Source organism: Prenolepis imparis, unplaced genomic scaffold (assembly GCF_030444845.1).
Source record: "Prenolepis imparis isolate NDT839.2.m4 unplaced genomic scaffold, iyPreImpa1.0 SCAF_4, whole genome shotgun sequence".
NCBI classification, from domain to species: domain Eukaryota; kingdom Metazoa; phylum Arthropoda; class Insecta; order Hymenoptera; family Formicidae; genus Prenolepis; species Prenolepis imparis.
Genome location: NW_028141162.1, coordinates 11,231,154 through 11,252,939, shown reverse-complemented (window position 1 = coordinate 11,252,939; position 21,786 = coordinate 11,231,154). Strand labels below are relative to the sequence as shown.

The 21,786-nt window shown below is 38.9% G+C and overlaps 2 protein-coding genes across 6 annotated transcripts in view; one reads left to right on the top strand and one right to left on the bottom strand.

Annotated features, from left to right (window-relative positions):
- The window catches only part of LOC145935685 (agrin), a 495,549-nt gene that overhangs the window by 159,872 nt on the left and 313,891 nt on the right, over window positions 1-21,786 (top strand). The window lies entirely within an intron of this gene.
- The window catches only part of LOC145935697 (uncharacterized), a 231,744-nt gene that overhangs the window by 99,313 nt on the left and 110,645 nt on the right, over window positions 1-21,786 (bottom strand). Inside the window, exons 6-7 of the mRNA XM_083037233.1 lie at window positions 17,867-18,059; window positions 17,726-17,767 (exon numbers count right to left, since the gene is read on the bottom strand). The gene's annotated coding sequence lies outside the window, so the exon portion shown is untranslated. The remainder of the gene's footprint in view (window positions 1-17,725; window positions 17,768-17,866; window positions 18,060-21,786) is intronic.

Here is a 21,786-nt window from a genome sequence, read left to right as displayed (position 1 = left end):
TATTATATTATTATTAAGCATTTATATTTTATTTTTTTAGATTCGATACAAGTCCTAATTATTCATATGCGTGTGAAATTAATATGCAGAAATGTCGACGCTCGAGGCGGCGTTAGTAGTGAGAGTAGACGCGGGGTCAGCCCTAAATGGGACGTATTGAGCGTTAAGTAGCAGTGGAATGCCTCGCGGTGAGGTCAGACCGACCGCATAGTGGCCGACCTATTCTCTTTCCACGGTCTTACTCAGGGCTATAACTTACTTAGCGTGAATTGTTCTTCAGTGCACTCTACTTTACTGTGCCAGGAGCGACACGAGAAAGGATCGGCTGATATAATAAGCGACAGTCGTCAACTTTCCATCATTTAAAACGAACTTTATTTAAAACTATATTTCTACTTAAACTTTACTTTTCTAACGATAAAATAAATGTAAGATTTTTCACCATTTTCAGTGGAATTATTAAAAATATAAAGTATAACATTTCAACGTAATATTGGCAAACATAAACGACTATTTGAATAACGTTCTCATTATAATCTATTTGTTCAAGTTCCTATCTATAAAATTATTCGTACATTATATATTTGGTCAACCATACAACATTGATAAAATTTCTTCAAATGAATAATGTATTAATTATATCTAGTAATTATAAGAAGAGTAGTCGATATTTTTCATGTCTTTTTTATATTACATCTTACATATACACTAAACATTTTATTCCGTCGATTTTTCATCGATTCGGAAGATGCGCTGCCTTCCGACTTCTGGCGGAAAATAAACGGCAGGAATTACGTCGGTTAGCTCATTTCTGGAACCATGTGCGCGCACCGCCAAAAAGACGAGAGTTCGTAGTCGAGGAGACGAGAAGGGAATGCGATAGGGGCCAGTGACTAGACCAGATACCGTACTTACGGCCATGTTTCACGAGGATTGGTTAAAATATTTCAAGCCTTTGCATGCGCCCGCCGTCGGGAAAAGCCGGAGAAACACGCCGGCCGGGGTAACATGGAAAGCGAGCACGGAGAGGATGGCTTTTACAGAGCCATAGGATTTAACTTTGCCGCGAGGGAAAGAGGGTAGATGTGGCCGGGGGGAGTTGAATGTCTGGACGCAAGCCTGGTCGTGTAAAAGGGTTGCTGCCGAGGCATTCGGAATGGGGGTTGAAACGAACCCCGAAAGGATCGGACCACCGCTGGCCAGTCTGCGGAGGGAGGAGAAGAAGGGCGGGGGAAAGTACGCGGTAGAATTTGAAAGGGAGTGGATCGTGCGCGCCATTGAACAAAAACAGAGTGTCACGACAGAGTGCTCAACTCGGACAAAGGAACACCGTGGCCGGCCCGAAGACAAAAGGTTAATCTTCGTTTTTTTTTTTGCAGAATTTAGCACCACTTCCACCTCTCCTCTCCCACTTCGCAACTGTAGCTCCGTCTGATCCGTCTCTTACCGCCCGGTGGAAGCTACTCGTGGGAACGAACGTTGGATTTATATCAACTCGGGCGTTAGGTTTGCACTATTGCAGAACACTGTTTCCTTTTAACGTTAACGTATTATTTTCGAGTGAGCGGTTAAAGCGGAAGTGGAGATTTATAAATCGCGATTCTCGCGTTTAAAGAAAGATTTGACAGAGATATATCATTATATGAGAAATATTTATCGTGAGGAAATAAAAATCAAATCAAAATTATTTTTTGCGTTCTATTTCATAATATTTCGTTATATTTAGAGTGCGTGCGAAAAATCAGTTATTAAGTCTTATTATTCAATTCAATTTAGCTAATGTAAAATGTGCGAGAAATATATCCTATGTAAATGATAGATCAAGACTAATCATTAAAATTCTCGTAACGTTCATTATTTTAACATTCCGTCATATGTTCCTGCGTTATTTATATGTTTCAAAGAATATATGAGTTAAAAGAAGCGATCTCAATGTCTGTCCTCAAAAAGTTTGTGCCCATTTCCTTTCTTTCCATATTTTCTCTGCATTCTTTTTCCCTTTGAAGACCAAAAGATTTCGTATTACCGCGTCATGCACAGTTCGTATTGTTGCTCCAAAATAGTATCCTATTTTGAAATGGATATTTTATGTCGTCATTCTTTATTGAGATAAGAAAATCAATGTTTTGCACATCCACATTCAAATTTTATTCGTTGCACAAGAATCACGAAATGTTCTTGGTACAATTTATATTTTTGAAAAAATATATGTATGTGTAGAATTTATGTATCATTAAAACTTCTACTTTACTAAACTTTGAAAAGAATTTTATATGACAAAAATACATTTCGTATCATTAATTTTTATCGAAAGAAAAAAAAAGATAATAAATTATTCTCTGTAATAATCGAGAGAGAGTGAAAACTGTCAAGGAAGCGAATTTTTTTTAAAGTAGTAATTTATTTATCATTAAAGCGCATGTAGATAATTTTAATATACACCGAGCTCTAAATATAGTCGCGAGCTGTCAGTTTTATGTGAGATGAAAATGTGCAGTTGCAGATGAATTGGAATCTGTCAAAAGGTAGGGAATAACAGAGAGGTGATATTAAAAAAGTATCGTGGAAAGCGCGCCTGTGGAACGATGTCATGCTCGAGCTTTTCCTTTTTATTTCCACGTGTAGGGTCTCTCTTGGAGTGTAGGCCACAGAGAGACATTTCCAAATGAGGTTCCTTCGCTGCCCGATGATTAACTGGCTGCGCGCGCGCGCGCGCAAGAGAATAACGTGTTTTTGTTCGCGTTTATCCCCGGCCCTTCTTGTTTGCCGCGTGCATACGATGCATTATGCATACTAGATTTTAAAGTAGACGTCGCTTCGCTTTATGACGGCGACATAGTGTAGCACCGTAATCAGATAGCGCGCGTGAATACGATTAGCTCGTTCTCGACAACGGAACCATGACTCGGTGACTTGTACCTGATGCAAACTCAGGCGCTTTAAGCGCGAGTAAAAAGAGAGAAAGAGAGAAACATTGTTACTTATAACAAGTCCGTTCTAGAATTTTTAATGAATCCTACAAATTTAGAAAAGGAAAAGACAAAAAGATCTTAGAGAACTCATACATTTTGAAGTGAAAAACACGTTCTACGAATTTAATTTTTACTTTACTTAATATCCTAAAATTGAAGAAATTTCTTTCCAATGTAATTAATAAAATGTATATATTTTTATCACACATACATTGAAGCGAAGAAAGAAGAAGGGGGAACATTTTTATCTGTACATTTATACAAAGAAAGATTTACCCTCTACGGCTCTCTTGCGTTTGCATAATTAATTATCATTTAGCGGCGGGATCGCGGTATATACGCGGTTGTATCATTTGGTCGAACTATACCAATTCCAAAGTTAAGCAAGTCAGCAAAGTTGCTCGCGGCACGCGCCGGGGCCGCCTCCTACATATATTAGACTTTATAATGCCGCGCGGCGGGGTCTTACGTATGTTAATGCACGTTAAGCCTGATACGGTATAACCGCGAGTCGGCTGCATTCACCGGCAGTAATTTGCATAGACCAACGAACGTTTCTCGTCTGCGCTATAACAGGCGTCCCGCCGAAGACGCTAGATCCCGGAACGATACATATCGCGCATTCGATCGATGTTCTTCACAGATATAGAATACTTTCAAAGAATATTAAGCAAACGATTAAACGTGTCGGTTTACAACAGCGCATTACATTATACGTGTTGCATTTATCGAGGATATCGCCGGTTCACGCAACGCAGTTCTCGAGTATGCAAGTTGAATTAATCAACGCGAAGTGCTGTATAGCGAGGTGCATAGACACGCGATACGAGTGCATACGGTATTCTATCAATGTAATTGGCTCCCTTAATCTCCTTTGCGAGAGGCGCTTAGAAACGTCGCTTCGCGACGGAATATTATCAGGATTCGTCGCTTTCATCGATTTTCTCCATCACTTTGTCTCGCGTTAATAAATTTTTATAGCGTTGTACTTGGTTGTACGATTGTATAAAATTAATTTGTGGTATATTAAGTAACTTCCCCGTTTATTCGCATTATCCTCGTACAGAAGGGAAGCCGTGTTCTACCTTATCTTATAGACGGGATCAAACTTCGTATCCTGATTCGGTTCACCCTCTTCGACGGTTCCCCTGATTACCATTAGCATCTGGACCTCGGAGGGATCGAGGTCGAAAGCTCGTTGTCTTGTAACGAGCTATATCTCCGGCCCTAATGGGTCCAGATGTAGTTATGTCCGTGGCTGGCTTAAACTACTTCCGGACAGCTTTATCTCGCCGCGACACGAAACGGCCGGCCAATCGCGGTTCCTTCCACTAGGATTAACAATGTTGTACGACGGGACGGACGGGGTTAACTCTAATTACACTCCGCGTAATCTGTTATGGAGATAATATAAATTTGTTACGTATGCGGTACAATTCTTCGACCAAGTTCTTTCAAGAAAGCGATCTCGAAGCGTTACGTTAATTGTTCGCATACTTTATATTAATTATTAATAATTAATATACTTTAATAATCTACTTCAAAACGAGAATAGTGTTAATTTCAATCATATATCTCGTGCCTATAACGATATGGAAAAGTTATCAAGCATGAGATATTTCGACAAAATCCGAGTTTAATTAGTTGCGCTTTATATTTTTATATATTGCGCTCGGAGAATTTTAAGTTAATTATTGCTCATTAACTCCTTTTAATAAACCGGCCTTATAGCGAGCCAGTGGTTAACCTCAATTACTCTCGCCGTAACGTGATACGGTGGGCATGAATTTATAATAGCAGTATATTATATTAGTATAGAATCTTTCCTGTTGTACAATTCCATGTATCTATAAATGCTAAATATTACTCATTAACACAATAAACGATCAATTTTCGTATCATACCCTCGATCTGAAAATTCTCCGCGTCACGATATCTCAGAACTCAGAAATCAAGTATATATGTATATATGTATATATATACATACTCGTGAATCGTTATTCATGTATGTAATATATGTATACACACACGTTGGAAAAGCGAGGTCGGTAAGGTAAGATAGACATACCATCGCACGACGCGGGTTAATTAATCATGCACGAGAAGACCAATAATCGCGTGGAATCCGAGCTCGTCGTCGAAAGATCTCGTATATCCTCCAATTCTCTTCGTACCCTCTTGGTACATCTTGTAAGAAGGTTTCACGGGAGAACGAGGGAGGATTAATTAAACGGGGACGGCGTTGTAATTGCCGCGCCAAAGACATTGCGCTTTTTCATGGCCGATCTGACGGTTTATTTTAAACGCGACGTGAAATCCGCTTAATCGTTTCGTACAGAATTAAAATGGCGCGAGCTCTTCTCTTATCCTACCACCAGGCGTTGAATACCTTTGAAACGTAATTTTCTCGACTGACGGCACCTTTTGGCGATTCTCGGTTCTCCGATAAATAAATCACGAAAAGAAATCGATAATTATGCTTAATTATGTTTCAAAGAAATGGCTATCCGTAAAATTGATAACCGCAAAATTAGCGGATTTCAAGTAATTTCGTACACTATTACATAATTTGTTCACTATGAGTCATCTTGCAATTATATTTCGTAATTAACGCACATAAGAAGAGAAAGTAATATTGTTAGCATCGCAAAAGAATTGCATGCAGATACAAAGGTACAAAGTAGAAATAAATGGCCGAAGCGAGACTTAGCCTTAAGTCGTTTCGCAGCATAATTATGTTTTATAAATATGTTTCGCGAAGAAAGGAGGAAAAAGGACGAGATAATATCCTCATCGAGGAAATTGCACGACGCGCCAAAGAACCAAATGCAGAGGGCAAAATAAAAATCAACTCGGAATTAAGATGCGCCAGGTATTGTAATAATGCAGTTTCGCAGATCGCGAATTGCGTGACAGTGGCAAAAATATACAGGGCGTTATATTATATAACTATGCATTATGTATTTTTTAATTAACTAAAGTTCTTTCTCCACTGTCCTTCTTATTCAATCTATTTAAACTTACATCCTGCGCCTCTGTGAGAGACATCGTATAATTACCCCGAGTAATGTTGCTCTGTCTCTTTCATTCGCGGCCGGTCCTACGACTTATTTTAAACGCAAGATAAAATACGTTTTATCGCCGTGGAAACAGGGGCGTGGCCGGTGTAGTTCTTTCATTTTCCCGGAAAATGCTCTTCCCAGCATTCGAGCGTGACGGTTTTGATCCAGCTAGACGAGATTTAGCATCTTAATAGCAGCTTCGCTTTTCCTCGCGCTATTGTGTCCTCGACGTCCTTGCAACAATCTCTCCAAAGATCGTCTAATTAAATCACGGAGAGAGAGAAACTGTCTATATGCGCGTTTTTTTCTAAAGCGATTATAAACTCCGTATAACATTCGTTAATAATTTTAATACCACTGTCGATTTTATCGCGATTTTAAAAAGCATTACAAATTATTCATTAGAAATATTTTATACCATAAGCCATAAGCTTAATGCCGCTGGCATTATATATTAATCCGAAAGAGATAATGAATTAAAAGGACCTCCAAACTCTCGTAATTTGTCTCGTAATATATTTTACGTGTTTTTACATTTAAAAAAGTATATTTAAAAAAGAAAGAAAATAATATAAAATATATTACATTAGCAAAAAAAAAAGTTTTTTAAATTCCACATTAAACGAGAGAGAGATAGATCTGCAAAAAAGCTGAATTTAAACTTATACCATTGTTCAAGCACGGATAGTGAGACCTTTATTCAAATGCGGCTGACGTGGTAGGTTCTGGGAAAAAATGAAAGGAAACGTCCGATAATGTTAAATTGGCAAACTTCTTACGACACTTCGCTCTCCAACTTCTAAATAAAATACGTCTCGATTCGCCGATCTGAAACGAGACGGCGGCGTCCGATCGAAGGGTAGTGCATCGAGAAATGCGCCGATGGCTTTTTTCCCTTTCTTTTTTTTTCTCTCTCTTTCTCTCTTTCGTTCCCAGTTCTTTTTTTTTTTTTGCAAGCCGAGCTGCCCCATTAGATCTCGCGCGCGGATAGAACGAATGGCGGTGATTTTCTATCGGTCAGGAAAGTAGTGACTGCGTTACTGGTCGTGCCGGTACACTCGAGGCCGTTGGAGTAGGTACAAGTAACGCCCGAAGTTAGAAATTAGTAGTGTTGCCGGGCGTTTAAAAGATAAAAGCAAACTTTTCCCATTAATGCCCGCAGGGAGGAACGAGGAGGGTGGCGAATGTACGGAGACGTGAGCGGAGCGGAAAGGGGAAAAGAGGGGTTGGATGGGGGAAAAGGGAGAAGAGAACGGTGCGAGAAAGGGGTTGAGGAAAAGGGACGACCGACCGCTATCCGACTCAATTGCAACCCTTCACCGTTGCCATCCTCCTCCCTCGCCCTTTACTCCGCCGTTTCTCGTTGCTCTACTTCACACTATTACTACGACTACTATTACTATTACTCTACTACTATCACTACTACTATCTCGCCACCGCCATCGCGTCACATCGCATCCTCTCCAATCCTCGCGGCTCTCTGTGTAATTATTTAAAAACTTTTTAACACGACCCGACCCCCACCGCGGGGGATTTCTTCCACCACACGGATCAGCTATCATTGTACACACACATCCGAGCGTGACGAATTATTTCGCAACTTCCGTGTTTGTAATGCGACTCTCCCTCTCTCTCTACCGCGGGAATAATCCGACGCGCGGCGTTTCCATGTCGTACGCGCATTTCCTCCCTTCTCCACCGGGAGTTATGCAAGATGGGCGCGATTATTATTTAATGCTCCGTGTCGCCCAGCCGGAATTTTAGATAATTGTGGTTACGACGCGCGTTGCAGAATTTCGTTACATAATGTAGTAAGCTAGCTTTGAATCTCTCTCTCTCTCTTTCTTTCTCACGAATTTGAATATAGAAAGTCGTGTGTGTGTTAAGAGATTTCGAGATAAAATCTTTTTACAATGTAATATTATTTTTATTTCTATTCTATACCGAATTGACACGTCATTTATAAAAAGCACGAATGAGAGAAACAAATTACCTGTATTGTTATTAAATAATAAAGTATCGAATAACACGAGTGCTGCTTGGCGTCACGCGCAAATAAAACATATTTTTGTTTTTCGTAAAAATATTCACGCGACTATACAGATTCGAGATGGAATACCGTGCGTGTGATTGACGCAATTATGAATAATCACTGCAACGAGATATGACAGCCGCTCTGGCATTAACGAAGAATCCACACATCCGTCCATTACGCTCTCGCATTCATTGATCGAACATCGCATCGGTACAATAATGCGCAACGGGGAACCGATTCTCGCGACTACACCGTAATGGCACTGTGTGTAGCTCCAATACCACCTTTCCCCGCACATCGCACCAGCCCGTCCTCGGCTTCACCGAGGGCAGCCACCTCCGCACATCCGTTTCCGGCTATTTTTGGCAATTTCCATCCATTCATGCGGCCGAATAATACCGGTCAGCCGGAGCGCGCGCGGGGCTATTTGAAAGGGAAATTTTGCGTTTTCCCTAGGAAAAAGTCCGCGTACGCGGAGAATCAGGAAAATGATTTTATTTCATCCCGCAAGCGTATATTTATCCATCCCCCCCCCCCCTGATATACGCGGTGTAATCACTACTGTAATTTCTCTCGTATTTTCCGCTCGCACCGCGCGTTCCCAAGATTACACCAAAATTAAACGTTGCTTGTAAGCTCTGCTTCCCTCTTTTCTCTGATAAATATTATCTCAGTATTCTTAATATCCGCGCACGTATATGAGTTTTATCTGTACGAATTTTTTCTTAACCGCTTTTCTCGAAAGATCATCGGCATTGCGAACAGAGTAAATGTTTATAATTATTTAAGATATATATTTTTGGAGGGAAAATCGATTCTCTTCTCTCCGTCTCGCGTTCGTACATTCATCGTTATTTCGCTACAAACGTTGCGAGCGCACAAACGTTGAGTCCGCTACGAATAAATCAAACGTAAAGAGAATGGGCAGGAAAAGCTCGTGAATGATATAGAGGTTTCTATTTTCCCGGCGATATATCCGTAATGTTTTCTGTATGAGACGACTTACGAGCGGCACATTCAGTATTTTCCCATTTTCGTCGCGCATGCATTTTATACGTCGATACCGGTCGATGCGGTATATGACGGGGCCGGCTTACTACACGCCAGATTTTACACGAAACCCGGTACACTTTCGAGGCAAGTCGAGCGGGCCGAGCGTTACATTTTTCAACGGGGAAAGATAAGCGAGTGACTTGCTACTCGACTCGCTTACCCTCCTAATCCGGCTTTGTGTATTCGCGGCGTTGCGCGAACGCTTTTCAACATTCACAGTAATTATTCTTTGCGGAGTCGGCGGATAAAGCCGTTTCTTCTTTCCGTATAGTTTTGCCGCCGCCGTTTCCTTTCATTTCGAATTGCTTTTTCGTAGCACCAGCTCCTGCTCGCCGCGCCGCGCCGGTAATATCCTCCCGCGACGGACAAAAGTAAAGAAAGAGGACCATTAAATTGTCGGACGGTATTAAAGTTGTACGTTTACTTTCCACATTGACGCACACGCGTATATATATAGGTATATACACTTTCCGCCTTTGACCCTCCGCGATTCTTACCGTACCTATGGCGCGCAAAGGAAAATTAAAGTTAACACGAGTATACGAGGCCAACCGGAAAGAAAAATCGACCGCAAGAATCAAGTATTGAACCTTGTTCCTATTTTTTTTTTCAATAAATAACGAGCATCGAAACAGAGTAAACGCGATTAATAAATAATGTACAAGTAATGAAAGCGAAATTAAATAAATGAAAGATTTAAAAGAACGTTTTGAAATTATTTTCAATTAATTTCTGAGAAATGATATATATAGAAACTGAGAGAATATCAAACGCGCGTGCATAAAATAGAATAAAATAAATAATATAAATTATAAAGGTTTGTGTAAGAAAGCATATTCCTACCTTACGTCGTTATTTTTATATACTACGAAGACAAGTTTTCAATGTCGCGGAAAGATACTCCCTTCAACGTACGGAGTGATTCGCTACAGATAATTGTTTCCCTTCTGGAGTGTGTCTAGAATTTTCTCTGATCGTGGCACCGATAACACGCGAGTATCGTCCTGGATAATGAGAACGTAAATCGGGATTTCGGGTATCGTGTAGATAAAATCAGGAAGAATCCTACAAAGTAATTACTTCCCAGCCCTCCCTCAGTGCGTGCTCTTTTCCTATCTAAAGCTACAAGATAAGAAACAGCTCGTCCATTAGTGAGAATATTAATTAATTTCTATATACCTTTAAATATTTTTTTAACGTTTGAACGCGTTTTAACGTATTTATTTTTGTTATTATACCAGATTATAGCATTATAAGTACACAAAGCCTAGAGATAACAAAATGGTGCCTAGAGATAACACATTTTTGATATACCGCGCCGTTCGATAGTCATTTTAAATATTTATACAAAACAAAAATTGTTTTGTTAAAATATTTACGCAATAGAAATTGTTGCAGTACAGTTATCTATACATGCAGAAGATCTCGTAGAGCTTTCAATATATGTCAGCGCGCATTTTTATACATTTATTTTTTACTACGGAAACGTTATGTGGAAAAACCCGTTTTTCCCATCCCCTCTTCCCACCTCTGTGACATTACGGAGCAATTCGCAAAGTAGACACATTACGCTGCGCGGTAGATGCTATCATAATAATACATCAAGCTTTCTTTTATAAATCGCATTCGGATAATATATGACGGCTCGCACACGAGCATGATTCTAGAAGATGTATAGCTGGCGAAGAAAGCTAGAGAGAGAGAGGAAACGTATGCTACAGTAACCCATACGTAAAATTTCACATATGTGCGTATAAAAGTTAGCAAAAAATTCTTACGGCGGGTGGCTCGTAAAAGTTCCTTTACGATAAGAGAGCGCAAAAGCGCGTTCGGTATACGGACGTCAGAAAGAAGGGAAAAGAGCATATGTGTGGTCGGACGGGGCACGTAGGCAAAGTTCAAACGCGATGGAGGGTATAAGTTGCCGAACCGCGCGGAGATCCCAAAGAACTAATATATCCCTCACATATAATATATATACACACAGAGCTAGACAGAAATAAAATTATTCGTTCGGAAGGATATTATCGATATTCCGAAGTAGCAGGCATAAAAAACCGGTCTCCCCCTCTCGGTTCTTAGAAGCGAGCGCGGGCTCGCGCGATATTCAAATGAACCAATATCGCCTGTTTTCCTTTTCTAAAATTAATCTCGTCTCCTCTCGCTCCTTGTGTCGGCTGCCTCGGTTCTCCATAACGTCGTTTTTTTCCCCCCAACTTCTACTCCGCGTATCTGTCCGTCCGCGGATATCTCGGATATTAAAAAAATAATCTCTTCTCTGCCGGGCCGCTTTTCTGATGAAGTCTACCTCGTCGACTCGATTCTTCTGCTTCTTGCAAACTCCCGCTTGGTCGAACTAGATCGAAGTGAGCCGCGATATTCACTATTAAAGCGCGATTGGAGGAATAATTCTCCTCTTTTCTTTTTCTCTTTGAATTCTCTGATCTCTCTCGCCAGATAATTTTGATAATGGAAATTCTCATACGACGAGAGAGATTACAAGCTGCTACTCTTTCTAAATTTTAATTGTTCGAACAATTCAGCTGATAATTAACACACATACCTTCTCTTATTAATTATTTTCAATGCGTTACAAATTTTTGCAATAATGAGTTTATTCTTCTCTAGTTTAATTGATTTTTTTCGAAGCTTATTTAGAATCTTGGCGATAATTCTAAGAGCTTATACGTCAGTCATCGCATTTCTTTGATTCAATTGAAGGAAGAAATGCAAGATTAAATAAAGGAAAGAATAGTCGAAGGTACATATACAGCTGCCGCTGATACATCGTGCTGAATTATTTCTCTCCGTCTGTCCCAAGTGACTGAAAATAGCGAGGAATGAAGGCGACATCCGTGCTCGTAGCCGGGAACAAAGGTTGTTCCGTGGATAGTCGGGCGTGCCGGCGCCTGTCTCGGCGAGAAAGACAATTTCAGGTGAGGAAGCACTTCATCACTAATGCATAAAGGCGTCGGGGGTGAGTTTGGTCCGGGGTGGCAGAGAACGAGGGCGGGTGAAGGTGTCTGGTATGGGTCTTAACCAGCGCTACGGCCATGTTTGTATAATATATTCGACTGCAATAATGGAGTCACTTTGGAAGTAGCATTAGCTGCTCGCGCCGGCTTCGTAGATTGCAAGAACGGCTGTTTGCGCACGCTAAATATAATAAAGCCAGGGGTCTCTCAGGCCTGACTAGCACGTTTGTGTTGACCTTGTATCGTCGGACGGAAAGTGACTCCCGTCGCCGACGGTTAGTTTTATTTCTCGAAACTGCACCATTGGCGCTCTCAGTGGACGATATTCCGAAGTTAGTTTCACTTTTCCTTGATTTTTACAGATGCAATTTCGTTAGGCAGTTGTTTTCCGGTTTGTCTCGCCGAGACACTTTGATAATCGCGTAAATAGTATCGCGTCTTGCGAGAAATTAATAATTATATTCATACATTATGAGAAGATTATATATAAAATTATATTCCCTCAAGATAATAAATAATAACCGAATAAGTTGGACGTTTCAGTAAGAATAACATTGATCAAAACTAGTCAAAATTTAAACAATTAAATATTTGCTCTAAAAGATTTGAACTATTTAACTTTTAATATATTTAAATCACTTTAAACATTTATGTTTTAAATTATGAAAAATGTTTAAATAGTATTTATTTTTGACAGTATCTTAAATTGTCGAAATTTATATCGCCTTCCACATCACAATGCTATGCTAGTAGATACGTATACTCCTTCGAATTTTGTTCTATAACGTATTCTACATACTAAAGAATACACAGGCTGAAGATTTACGATATGGATACTTGAATCCACAATACAAGTTTCTTTTTTCGCCTATGCTCTTCGGTGAAACTTCCGTGGAGTAATTCCGCAAGTACGACACGGTTCGCTTCCTGCGACTTTTTCAACACGTAGTAAAGCAAAACCGGACGTTCACCCGAAGGAAGCGCATTATTCCGCCAACCTTTCCGCCATATAAAGATGCTTGAATGGGACACAATGGCGCTGTGCCAAGCCATACCTTGGCGCTCCATCTTTTTCACGGAAAAACTTCATTCTTGTTGTTATCTATTGACGCATACGCCCGGCGGCAAGTTATAAAAGCGCTCCTCTCGCCATTCGCGTGTTTTATGACGCAAATGTATAACGTTCTTGTCAGCAGACAAGATTTGTCAAGTGTCTCTAATACTTATATACAATTTTGTACTTTTGCAATTATTTTTTTCAAAAAATAATAAATAAATCTAAAATATAATGAGGTTCAATTTTCTTTACAAGTCTATTATTTTCATTAATTTTGTAGGAATAATGTATTTTATAGAAAAATAAAATTGTTTTCTTGTTTAAATATATAATTGTAGATATGATATAAATTTTGAGTAATACATCTGTCAGGTCTTTTTTATGTTAAGACGAAAACTTTAGTAAAAACAGAAAATTAGTTTATACGATCTTGGATCACCATATTGCATTAGAGTATGGAATTAAAGGGTATTATAACTTTAATAAAACTTGACTAAGAAGCTTCATTTTGTATCTGTTATATTCTCGCCATTTATGTTCTCTTTGTGTGCCTTAGTTCTTTTCCTACCATCTCCTCCGTCGAACTTTTCATCAATTAATTATTAGCTTTCCCGGCTCGCACCTGCTTTTCGCCCGATTCTTTCTTCTCTCTGTTGCACCAACTTCCTTTTTTCTCGCTTCCCCGCCGCTTCCCTCTACACTTCACCTCGCCGCTTTTCCGTTTAACGCTCTTTTGTCCTGGCAATCGGCCGGGCCGCGTTTGCTTTATTTTCCCGGATATCTGCTTTTTCTTTCTTTCTCTCTCTCTTGCGCGCGCTCGCGCTTCGTTTCAAAATGTCCCTTACCGTCCCTTTATGCCGGTCGGTCTCGTAAAGGGCGAATAATCGTCGGATCACGGCCGATCCTTTTGTTTCTCCGCGAACAATGCGGTTTTTCGCCTGTTTCCCTTCCTCCTAACCCGCGTTTCCAGCTGCGTCTGACCATAGCCTGAACGTTACTACTTGAAAGTTACTACTTGAGAATTTTACCGCGGATTCTTCCGCGATTCTAGCGCTCTGTCTTTCTTTCTCTCTTTCCCTTTGGTTTTTTAAACCTCTCTTTTCCTGTATATTTTTTTTCCGGCCGTCTTTTTGCCGCGTTAACTGCGAAGCTTAGTACCAACGAGGACGTAAGCATCCCGGTGAAACTTGAAATACGTCTGATCTCACCGGTGGAAATGTTCCGCTGTTCTCGTCGATTCCATCGGTTGAAAAACGACGGAATCACCGCCACTAGCGTAATCAGACTTTGAAGCTAATTGAGCAAAAAGAGCACGACGGGAAAACCGAGAAGCGCAGCACTTTTTGCGAATTGCTCCGCAATAAAGATTCCAAAATTCTTTAAATATGTCGTATTTAGAAACTATTAATTACGATCAAACGATTAAGAAAGATTGTGGGAAATAAAATGTCGTTAGAATGTTATTATAATAGAAAATAACTTTTATTCGTGACCTCAATTCTTTTTTACGTCTTTTCATTTATATCTCCAGAAGATTTGTACGTCTGACTAAAAAAAAAAAAACCTTCCTGATGTTAAATAGCTTGAGTATTTTAAATTCGCCCAGACTCACTTTTGTAAGCTTCTGATGAACAAAATTTGCGCAAAAGAAATGACTATATCTATAACGATTAATTATTATATACATATAGGTCGCTTTTAAAAATTATCACAAAATCAAATAACATTATTGCAAATTATTTTAGTCATTCCATAATGGTCGTTCTATAATTATTTTAGTCTTCTATAACTAATTATTGCAAATTACTGCCGTGCATTTCGACAAGTATATTGATTCAGTTATATGAAATAATTATGTCGAAACTTTTCCTTGCGACGTTCGCATTAATAAATATTCACGCATGTATCGCGGCCGCATAGAAAGCAGAAACAAGACGATACAGCAAGTTATCTCCACGCGTGAGACACATTTTAATATCTCGCCGATTTAATATCTTGCTGTACGCATACAAAGTCAAGCGTTTTAATAAAATGCCTTTCGTGTTCGCCAAGATTGCGATGTAGTCGCGTTTGCCCGGATTCGTTTTGTTCCTGCGAACTACTTGTCGCACATCATTCTTGCCGATTTCGGGGCGCTTGACTCGATCTGTCAACAACAAACGCCAATCTCCTTTACGAATGTCGCAAACTGGTCGCCCGAGAAGAATGAGAAACCGCGTGCCTTATTATATTTGGCTGGCGCAAATACGGTTCACTCGTAATCTTAATTCGGTTCCTCGATGTTATACGCCGGGCTTTATGAATATTCCTCATCACGACCAGATGCATGGCCGACGGCGCTGCGAATGAGCTGCTGGGATTAATTACATTTATTGAACGCAAGCAATTCCATGATTTGCCGAGGCTACTAAATCCAGCTAACTACGGTCGGTATATACTCCTTCAATAATGTTCTTGCATACCTGTCTTTATTGCGTTTTTGTTTGACGTAGCAGATTTCGCGGTTAATCTGTGTGCTCATCTTCTCTCATGATATCATGTTACCCTCCCGAAAGATTTAGAGTTTATTTCTCGTAATACGTGCGCAAAAAAAAGTAGCTTGAAGCAATTAAGTTTGATATATATTTAGCCGTAAGTTGAATAGTACTGAATTATTAATGGTTTTTCGATTTTCCGTAAATTAAGTCCAAAATAACTTTCTCAAAATTACTATACATTTAATAGGCTTGGCTCATCTTAATATTAAAAATCGATAATCGCGTATGCATCGTGCGCTACATCTCGTAAATATTCCTTTATGGAGCCGGCTCTAAATCGCAGGCAGCTTTATTAGATCTCGCGCGAAACCGCGCTAACGAAAATCTCGCTCGCTAACTGCGTCTCGTCCTACTCATCCTTACCACATACCACATATCTAATAACGTCCATTTCGAGCAATTCTCGTTCGCGTCCTTATCGGTTTCCAATATCACTTCAATAATTTCCAGTTTTTCTCTACCTAACGGCCATTTTCAGACTAGTGTGAAAGAAAGAGCCCGCTGCTGTTCCTTTTCTCTCCTCCCGCAGAACCTACCTATCCCTTTGTGGTTTCATGCATCACCACGTAGGTACCAGATCATCGCGTTCAAAAACTGATAAAGTTTAGAGACCGTCTAAAGAGTCAAATTACTGGTAAAATTTCTCTTAAGAATATATGACCGCTGCGAACAATTTCTTTTTTCGAAATATTCTTAGAAAATTTAGTAAAAATTAAAATGTACTTTATTTAGCAACTCTTACTTGCAGAAATTAATTAATTAATTAACGGTGCTAAAATATATAACATTTATAAAAAATATATATCATTTAATTTATTGGCGGCAGAGTTTATATAATATAATATTATTTTAAAATATTGTTTTATCAGTTTATAAATTATTTTACTATAATTTAGACAAAATTTAACCATATTTATTTAACTGAGAATTCTCACCAGTGGCGAGAATTGATTCGAAACGCTCAGACGACGGTCAGCCATTTGGCTCGAACCCTTCGTTGCCACCCCCGTCGAGTTCCCCCGACCTTCTCTACCAACCCTCTTGCGCCTGTACGGATCCGTTTCACCGTACGATGTTGTACCGCGTGCCTCTACGGGTGTCCGCGACCGGCTGCAGGGGTTGTTTCTACCCCGAGATTAGGGGCTTTAAATCAACGAAAATGTCGGACTGCGCTGTGTTGGTAAGCCCATAGGAAGAGGAAGATACCGCACACAAGAGAGACAATAATCAAGTCGCCTAACGCGGCACGTACGTAGAATTAAACAAACCTCCTTCCAAAATCGCAATTACTATGCAAGCAGCATATGCTTTTATCAATACAATATCGTGCGTAAAATATAAAATATATATATATGCGATTGCTGTCACAGATATTCTCTTTCTAAAAAGGCATGTTAAGTTGATTCTCGTAAGTATTGTTGCCTCTTTTCCCCGATGCTTAATGACTGTCTCAATTCGCATTGTGCATTATATTCGTAGCATCGAGAGGCTGTCATCGCGAGAGTTAGCAGTTTGACAGTTTGTTTAAAATGAAATAAAATAAAATAATAAAATGTTTTAAATAATGTTATAATACTTTAAACTCGATTAATATTTTTGACAGTTCTCAGCTGATTTATGTCAAAAAATATTAATCGCGAATAAAGTATTATAATATATTATTTAAAACATATTTTATTTAATTTTATTTTGAACAAACTGTTAAACTACTAACCCTTGCAATGACAGTCTCTCGATGCTAAGAATATAACGCACAATGCGAATCGAAACAGTCAATCAACATCGCGGAAAAGTTACAACAATACTTGTGAGAATCGACTTAACATGCCTTTTTTTAGAAAGGGATGTTATAATATTTAAAAATCGATTAATATTTTTGACAGTAACCAGCTGATTTTTGTCAAATAATATTAATCGCGAATAAGATATTATAACATATTATTTAATACATGTTACTATTTTAATATTTTCAACTTATTACATACCCCCATTACTGCTATAAAAATGTTACAAAATAAACAATTTCTCACTCACCGATACGTAGAATAGCGAAGTTGTAGTACACAGCATATTGATCTGAAAACAAAATATTCAAGTTATGTATATGTATACATATGTGTGTCGAATATCTCATCACACAATGCAGTTTAGAAAAAATGTTTTTATTTTGCATACCTTACAGTTGCCCCGATGTCGCCCGATGCCTCCCCGGGCCTCCTCCTCCTCTCTTGGTCCATGGTAGCACTCACGACACTCGCAAAAATACGAATAATTACGATCGCCCGACACTTTACACGGCACTCCCGACACGCGAAACTTTACACGACACTCCCGACACGACGCGTATCGCACTGTATCGCGATGCTACCTGTAACAAATAAAATACATACTTATATTAGAACAATCTTATTATTTCGCATTATAACATACACAATATAAATATGTAAACTAGAATTAACGATAAATATATCCACGGATCGCAACACATTAGTGGATCGAAAACAGATTAAGTTGGGTTATGTTGGCAAGAGATTTTGCATCGAATTTTTCGCGAAATATGCGTTTCGAACAATTACGACTACATATTAACGTTGAAATTATGATATGCGCGATTGATAAATATTACAATACAAAAATTAGAAATCATTTCTAACGATTATGCTTACTAATTAATCACAGCGGGACGCAGCTCCAACTGCCTGATACTCGCGGCGTTTCGGTAATGGCCGCTATTCTACAAACATCGGCAACTTCACTCTAATAGCGCGCGCGCGATACTATATACATGACTTAATATTAATAATTAATTAAAACTCAAAGGAGATTCGTTCGAAAAGAGATATAGCTCTTTAGAAAGAAAAAATATTAATCGAGAATAAGGTATTATAACATATTATTTACAACGTATTACTATTTTATAACTTTTACCATATTATTATTTTAAAATTTAATTAGCAAATTATAACATAGATAATATAAATATAAATAGGTAAGCTAGAATATTTAATTAGCAAATTTTATTAATATTTTTTGACAGAAAAATCAGCTGATTAAGAGACATTGAGAGAGAGAGAGAATGTCTCTTTCTCCGCAATAATATTTTCTCTCTCGTATTCATAGAAATGTTTTCGAGATATCTTGTGTATTTGAAGCTTGATTATTGTAAAAAATAATTAATTTGTTATATAATTAATTTGTTGTATAATAATTAATTTGGATAATTTGTCAGTGTATCTATCGAGCAATCACAACGTCTGATTAATGTCTTATATTACTACTGAAAAAAAATTAATTGAAGCTCTACATGACATATATGATTAAAGCGTCAGCTGATTAAAGCGTTAATTTACTAATTAATTTTTAAAATAATGTTATAAAAATTAAAATAATATAATATGTATTAAATAATAGGTTATATAATACTTTAAATTCGATTAATATTTTTGACAGTTATCAGCTGATTTCTGTCAAAAAATATTAATCGAGAATAAGATATTATAACATATTACTTATTAATTTTTTAACATATTTATTATAAAATTTAATTAGCAAATTAATGCTTTAATCAGCTAACTTCTGTGAAAAAATATTAATCGAGTTTAAACAAACTTTATATTATTTTTTTTTTAATATATTATTCTTTTTAACATAAAATCGAAGAATGGCACGCGAGTATCGCGCGCTTGTGTTGTTCTAGTATTGCAAAAAAGCGACGGCGTAACGCCACGAATTAAAATACGATTGGCATAATGCATGTGACTGCGGCCATAAAATTCCGAGAGAGAGGCAACTCGATGCAATATTTACATGGTAATGGATCTTGGGAATACACGACGTTTTTCCCTCTCGCGATAAGGAATGCACCGTCGTCTGCAGCAGTCTGTACGGTCTGAGATTCGTAGATCTTCGCAGTGAATCTCAACTTACTCCCCTTGGTTCTCTCTAGTCGGTCGGAACGCACCGGAAGTCGTTTCTCGAGCATTCTAAGCTCCGCAGTATCCGACCATTATATATATATATATATATATATATATATATATATATATATATATAATATATATATCCGGTTGTTTTATTCATGTGAGAAAAGAGGGACTTCCGCGGTAGAGCGATAGCGTACTTTTTGATAGCGACTCTTTTTATGGACGTTAGCGAAAAAGACATGTCGGGGGACACTTCGAAATACGACGACTCGGACAGGAAGGGGGTGCAAAATAACTAAACAAGAAATATCTCGAAATGTTCGATGATGACTGCTTTTGAGAGAACATTACTATCGGAATTGTTCCTTTCCATTCATAAATAGCGAGTCTTCGAAAAAGCTTATACATATTTTTGCCATTCAGTCGCGTTGCCTGCCGAAAAAAGCACTAAATAGTGCGAAAAGAGTCATAATAAATTTCTATGACTATTTCATTCCAATTACGCGTAAAAGTAAACCGTAACAAAGAAACGTTTTAACAGAGAGAAACACTGAAATACACGTGACATTAAATAATAACCTAATGATAAAATTAGCAATTTTGCAAATAAGTTTCGATTGATTCGACATAAAAATTATTATTCTTTCTCATCTCCTTTTTTTTATTTCAATCAAAATCTCAATCATTTAGTTTATTATCGTTTAATACACCTCCTCGTTCGCTCCTTTTGGCGATTTTACGACCGTCGTCAAAATAGATCAGTTCCGATCCACTTTCATCAAGAATAGACGTGTAATGCGGAGCGACCACTTGAGCGTGATCGATAGCGCCAGCGAGAAAAATAAAAGAGGCACCGCTTCTGCCTCCGGTCTCCTCGGAGGACATCGACAAAGAGCGCTTCGGCCATCACGAAGATTACCGCGAGGATCCACACGGGGCAGCAGCAGCCAGGATGAGGCTGATTTATTTGTTGTCTAACGTTCCCGACGAGTCCCTCTACATTATTTACCCTTCCCGCCGAACGCGCGGCAGGCGAGCGTGCGGGATACAAAAGGTGGATTTCACATTCGATCGTGGGATCAATGGATCTCGCTTGTCGACGAAAGATTTACTGCCGTCCTTCCGCCGCGACGAGAGAGGGGTCACCGTGAAGACACCTTTATCCGCGCGACGATCCACCCATCAGAGCCTTCTCTTTGTCACCCAGATCAAGCGTACATTCCGTGTACGAAATAGACACAAAAAAATGCAAATTGAGGGAGAGATATAGAGTCGTATCTTGCGGCTTGTAGAAAAAAAATCGCCGCCGATATTTTTTAGGCTGATAGGTTCAGCGAGAATGAAGCAGAGATATCTTTTGATATTTGTGCGAAAAATCACAGGCTGAAAGAAAAAAGACAAGAGTACTAATCTTGTATTAATTTTTACCCGAGATCTTTGATGAAATAATATTTTTATCGGACTATCTTATAAATATATATCTGCTTAAGAATGAAAAGTCATATAAGAATAAAATGTGCGAAAGAGTACTTGTTCGAGCGCAAAAATCTTACGTCACTCAAATAATAAGACATCTCGTAACATCTCTTAATTATGCATCACGAGAAAAACGATTCAAAGATGCAAAGAAAAATGTATAATGACGAAAAAATGACAAAAATTTGCGCGTAGGGAAAGAGGCGTAGAATTAGGTAAAAAGACACAGTGATTGAAAATGGAAGGGTGGGAGAATGGCGTAAACAGCACTTTGTATCGACGCGTACTTTTCTTTTCATCCTCCGTTGTAACCCTCTCGACGGGCTTAAGTCCACTCTCCGACTTTCCTCTCTGCCGGGAACTTTTTTTTCTTTATCTCGACCGCTTTCGATCAGTCTGAATCTGCCACTTAGCGCGATCGTCCCTCTGACGGGAGGGACGTGCCAACCCTTCGGGGACGAATGGATGGATTCTCCGTTGGAGTAGTAAGTAAAAGCAAGCCGGGTTTTAACGGCAAAAGAGAAAGCCAAGGGGTAGGAAAAAGGGACGGCCCCGGCGGGGTAAACTCGACCAGCGGCGACAATAGGAAAAAAGAGTCAATTTCAAAAGTGGTTGCCACTGAAGGTAACGAGAAAGAAGCCTAACGAGAATTACAATCGCGCGTAGTATTGTAGTGCCGTGCTTGCGATAAAATAA